This window comes from Notamacropus eugenii, chromosome 2 (genome assembly GCF_028372415.1).
Source record: "Notamacropus eugenii isolate mMacEug1 chromosome 2, mMacEug1.pri_v2, whole genome shotgun sequence".
Lineage (NCBI taxonomy): Eukaryota > Metazoa > Chordata > Mammalia > Diprotodontia > Macropodidae > Notamacropus > Notamacropus eugenii.
In genome coordinates, this window is record NC_092873.1 from 251,865,089 (window position 1) to 251,871,088 (window position 6,000).

Consider the following 6,000-nt stretch of genomic DNA (forward strand, 5'->3'; position numbering starts at 1 on the left):
CATAGTTTGAATGCTTGGCAGTCCAGCTTGAGCAAGGACTTCAGTATCTGGTACCTTATCCTTCCAGGTGATCCTCAGCATCTTCCTAAAACAGTTCAAATAGAAATGATTCAGTTTCCAGGCATGGTGCTGGTAAACTGTCCATATTTCACAAGCATACAACAAGGAGGTCAGCACAATGGCTCTGTAGACTTTCACTTTGGTAGTCAATCTAATACCTCTTTTCTTCCAAACTTTTCTTCGGAGCCTCCCAAACACTGAGCTAGCTTTGGCAATGTGTGCATCAACCTCATTGTCAATGTGTACATCCCTGGAAAGTACACTACCAAGGTAAGTGAACTTATCCACAGCATTCAAAACTTCTCCACTTGTTGTAATTGATGGTTCCACATATGGATGATGTGATGGTGGCTGATGGAGCACCTGTGTTTTCTTGGTGTTGATTATTGGTCCAAAATTAGCACAGGCAGCAGAAAACTGATCCATACTTTGTTGCAGCTCAGCTTCAGAGGCTGTATTGAGTACACAATCATCTGCAAACGGAAAATCATGCACTAACATTCCACCCACTTTGCTCTTGCCTTGTAGCCTTTTCAAATTGAAGAACTTATCATCAGTACAGTAGTTGACCTTGATGCATTTTCATCCTCATTGTCATCCTTTGTCAACACAGATGAAAACATCATTCTACAAAGCATGGGAGCAAGCACACAGCCCTGTTTCACTCCATTGGTGACTGGTAAGGCATGAAAGCATTGTTCACTATACAGAACCTAGGCAAACATGCCATCATGAAATTGATGTATAATACTGATGAACTTCTCCAGGCAACCAAATTTTGACATAATTTTCCATACGCCCTCAAGACTAACAGTGTCAAAGGGCTTAGTCAGATCTACAAATATTGTGTACAGACCTCTATTCTGCTCCTGGCATTTCTGCTTGAGTTGTCAGGCAGCAAACACCATATTGACTATTCCTTGGCCCTTTCTAAAGTCACACTGGCTCGCAGGCATATGACCATCTTCCAGGTGAAGGATCAGCCTATTAAGGAGGACTCTAGCAAGAATTTTGCCAGCAATGACTAAGAAAGAGACTGCTCCTGTGATTGTTGCAGGACAATCTATTCCCTTTATCTTTATAGAGATGGACAATGAAGACCTCTTTGAACTCGTGGGGGATAACTTCCTCTTGCCATATAACCTGGAAAATTTCAGTCAGCTTTTGTATGAGTAGTGGTCCCCCTACCTTGTAAGTCTCAGCTGGAATAGAATCAGCATCAGATACTTTGCCACATGAAAGGAGACTAATGGCCCTCAAAACCTCTTCATCAGTTGGAAGTTCAGTTAAGGAGGGATTGACTTCAACCTGAGGTAAACAGTCAATGGCCTCAACATTGATTGAGGATGGTCTGTTGAGAACACTATGGAAGTGTTCAGCCCATCTTTCTAGGATCATGTCCTTATCACTAATCAATGTGGCTCCATTAGCACTGAGTAGTTGTGATGCACCATAGGTTTTTGGCCCATAAATAGCTTTCAGGGAATCCTAAAATCACTTTGGATTATTACTATTAGCCTAAAACAATTTCATCTGCCTTCTTACTAAGCCAGGAATCCTGCAACTCTCTAAGCTTTGCTTGTACTTTGCTTTTGCTGGAATTAAATGCTGCCTTCTTAGAGGTGGATGAACTATCCTGCTGGTAAATCCTGTGGAGTTCTCAGTTTTCATTTAGCAGCTTCTGAATTTACCCATCATTTTCATCAAACCAGCCTTGGTGTTTGTGAGTGTTCTGACCCAGATGAGTAAATGCAGTGCTGCACATCAAATCTCTGAAAGCTGCCCACTCCTTTTCTGTTCCACTGTTGCCAACTGTGTGTTGACTCAACTTTCCCTCCAAGTTAGCAATAAACTGTTCATGCTCAGAGAAGAACCCTAATTTGTTGACATTAATTCTTCTGGTAGTCATTTTGCCTTGGGATGGTGCATTTGATGAATGCAAATATTTAGCTTGGAAAGGATAAGTCTATGATCAGTCCAGCACTCTGCACCACACATTGCCTTTGTCACTCTCACATCTTGTCTGTTTCTTCTCCTTACAATCACATAGTCTATTACATGCCAATGTTTGCTGTGAGGGTGCATCCATGAAGTTTTATTGTGTTTAGGTAAACAGAAGACAGTGTTAGTGATGAGAAGGTCATGTGATGCACAAGTCTTCAGCAGTAAATGACCATTGCTGTTGCTGTTTCCAACTCCATTCCTCCCTAGGACTCCCTGCTAAGTCTGGTAGTCTGAGCCTACTCTAGCATTAAAGTCACCCAGAATTATAAGCTTGTCCTCTTTTGGCACATTGACGATAAGGGTCTCTAGGTCTTCATAAAATTTTTCCTTAACCTCATCAGGGTTTGTCATAGTGGGAGCATAGGCGCTGACAATGGTGGCATGGTGTTTTCCTGTAAGTGGCAATCACATTGTCATCAGCCTGTCATTCACTCCTTTTGGCAGGCATACCAGCTTGCTGACTAGATTAGTTTTGATTGCCAAATCCATGCCAGCTTTATAGTGTTCCCCTTCACTGCACCCACTCCAGAAAATGTGTATCCAGTTCCAACTTCAGTAAGCTGGCCTTAATTTCCCAACCTTGTTTCACTCAGGGCTATTATTTGGATGTGATATCTGTTGAGTTCTCTTGCAACAAGAGCAGTTTGTCTTTCAGGTCTACTGGATTTTGTATAAGGTGTATTCAGGGAGGACTAGTACCTTTGCTGTGATGGCTGCCAAGCCCTTTTAGGGGCTCTTTCCAACTTTGGTGTTCACCTGTTCCACCCAACTCTCACCTGTGGCTCCAAGGAGCTGCAAGATGTACAGCAGCCATACCCTGGTAAACCATTTCAGCAGATAGGCCAAAGCAGGTTGAGAGTAACCAAGGAGTCTCAAAACCATTGGTGAGTTAGGGGCATGTCTACCCCAAGCACGTAAAGACTTCCTCTGATGGAATGGGCAGATGAGAGCAATTTGTTCCAACGGACATGAAGGCAGCTGAAGCTGGTGATATGGAGCACTTAGAGCTTGGTTAAGTGAAAAGATTAAGGAGGAATGGAATGTTCCTTCTACACTTCTGGTACAATGTGTTCCTAGCCATACCTTCCTTAGTAATTTCATATTTAACAAGTAATACTCTATAACTATGTCTCTCAGTTTTACTATCCCTTGAAATGCCATAATTAATATCTGATACCTTCTATTTGAATGGGGGTTAGGAGTTATAGAAGACGCTATCCTTCCACTTAGATCACTAGTACAAGATTATTCTCCAAGAGGATCATAGGATTGAAGGAACAACTTTGCATTATAGTCTGGGGGTAGGACACATGATTTAATACTACGGAACCCTAATAGTCAAGTGGAGTAAATTAAAGCATTAGCTTTAGAGTTAGATTCCTTTACTTATAAACTGACTCCTTTGATAGTTTTAAGTAAGAAGTATTTTCCTACTTGTAGGTGGCCATTTAGCATGAGATCATGTAACCTGGTTTGAGTGAAAGAATAGGCAGGGTCTCTGGATTTGCCCTCTTGACTTCTCTTTTTCCCGCTCTTCCTGTTGACATCCTAATGCTATTTTTCCTCTTCTTCCAACACACAAAAGAACTCCCTTAGCCTTGTTCCCTCCTTTCCCCGACATTGTTGAGCTTCTCTTCTTTTCTTTATCTTTCTGCTTAAAGTTGACAAGTTCATGTGGCCATGTTCAGGCAGGCCCACTTGGGCCAAGTATAAAGGTATTGGTTCATTATTCATTGTGTATTTTCTACTTAGAACTTAGTATATTTTATATACTTAGAGCTATTGTTAAATATTCTATTTTATTAGTAATTGTATAGTCATATGGTTATTATTGAATTAATAGTTCATCTAATAGTACATATGCTTTGTAGTCAAATTTACGGTATTTTGATACATTCATTACTGATCTAAGAATTCCTTTATGTCTATGAGCTGAAAGTCCCCATTTAACTTCTCTTGAAAACGAAATGGTACAGTTATTTAAGGGTTTTTGTTTTGCAAGCCAAGCTGTGATCAAGATCTAAAATGATACCAGAATCTCAACATGCCTGAAGGTACAGCAGACTCCACAGTTGGGAATTTTTGTATGAAGTGATGCAGTGAAGTGAACCTAATCAGGAGAATTATTTGTACAATGGACCACAACATTGCAAAGAAAAACAACTCTGAAAGATTTTAAAACTGTGATCAATGCACTGACCAGGCATAATTCTAGAAGACTGATGATACAACTTGCTTGTTAGGACAAAGGGGATAGACTGTAGGTGCAGAAAAATAATCATACATTTTCAGACATGACTGATAACACAAATTTGTGTTGTTTGACCATATTTATTTTAAGGGAGGGCTTTAATTCAGTGAGGGTAAGGAAGAGGATGCAGAATTGTAAAAAAGAGGGAGGTGTTAGCAATGGTGATAAAAAAAAGGAGAAAAAAGAATATTGATGAAACCTTAAAAATACACAGAAGAGAGTAGAATTTCAGAAGGGGACAGAGACAAACAAGTTAATGTGGATTCTACCACATTAAATTTAATACAAACATTTTCTAAAGCAAGCTATAGGTAACGTATTCTTGATTTTGCACACAAGCCTTTTTTTTAGACTTCTTTGAACATGAAAATGTTCATATTCATTGATGATTGCTTAGTTTACAATAAAAAAATCAAATAAGGACCAAATGTCTCCCAGAAGTCAGCACAAGATGAGAGAGAAGGAGATGGGGACCTAAGTGAAGGAGCACCTATACTGCTGAAAATTCATTAAACACAATCAGAGAGCCTCCTCTGGGCTATGGCACCAGACACTGGGAATATAAGAGTGAGGTAGAATGAAGCGAGGAGAACCAGAACAATTTGTACTATGCCATCAATATTAGAATAATGAACAATTCTGAAAGACGTAAGAGCTCTAATCAACTAAATGATCAGCCAGAATGCCATATGATTGTTAAAAAAGAATACTACCAACCTTGGGACAGACTGATGATGTATGAATATGCAGAAATAAGAAATACATTTTTTAATGTAACCAATGTGGGAATATGTTTTGCCTTACTATACTTATGTGATACATGAGTTCTAAAATTCTTCCTTCTCTCACTCCCTTTTTCCTTCCTGCTTTCCCTCCTTTCTTTTCTTTCACTTTTTTCCTCTTCCTAAAGAATAAAAATACATGAAATGTGCTTTTCTATAGGATGTTCTGCATACTTTTTTTAAAAAAAATCTTCACCTGTAAGCTGGGCAAAGCTGATTTTACTTTCATGGACTAGTTTTTATGAAATATGAATGGCATCTGCCTTGAAAGCTGAGGGCTGCACTGCATTGCTTTGTCTTCTACTCCTCCTTTACTTTTTGGTCACCACATTGATCAATTTGTTTATTTTATTCTGATGTTTATTTTCCTCTAATTCCTTTCTGTTATCAGAGCTGCTAAAGCTAGTTTTCTCTTCTGAAACTTATTCCCCTCAAATTGCCTTAAATAATAAACCTTATTGTCATATTGACTATCTGCATGAAGATCACTGTGAACTTTTGCTATTTAAAACACAGAATTCTCCACAAATTGAACATGGTGACAGACACTGGAAAACCTAAAAAAATGTCCACAACACCAAGAGTAATAAATATTGTGTCACCTTCCTTAGGTCCTCACAATGATCTTGGAAATGGTCTAAGAGACTGTTAGTTGGTGTGAACTGAAAAAAAATCTATTGACCTTATTCTTCATTTTATCGAATATTAATCTGACATCTAAAGAAGCCTTAAATAAAGCATTTGCCTTTGATTGGATATCAAAGGACAAAGCCTCTCGGTTATCACAGTAGAGATACCACAGTACTTTGGTTTGCTGCCAAATGGCATCCAACAAAAAACAGTGAGGCTTTTAATTGCTCTGAAGCCTGGTGTCTACCCAGTCCTATGCCCTCTGGACCTACA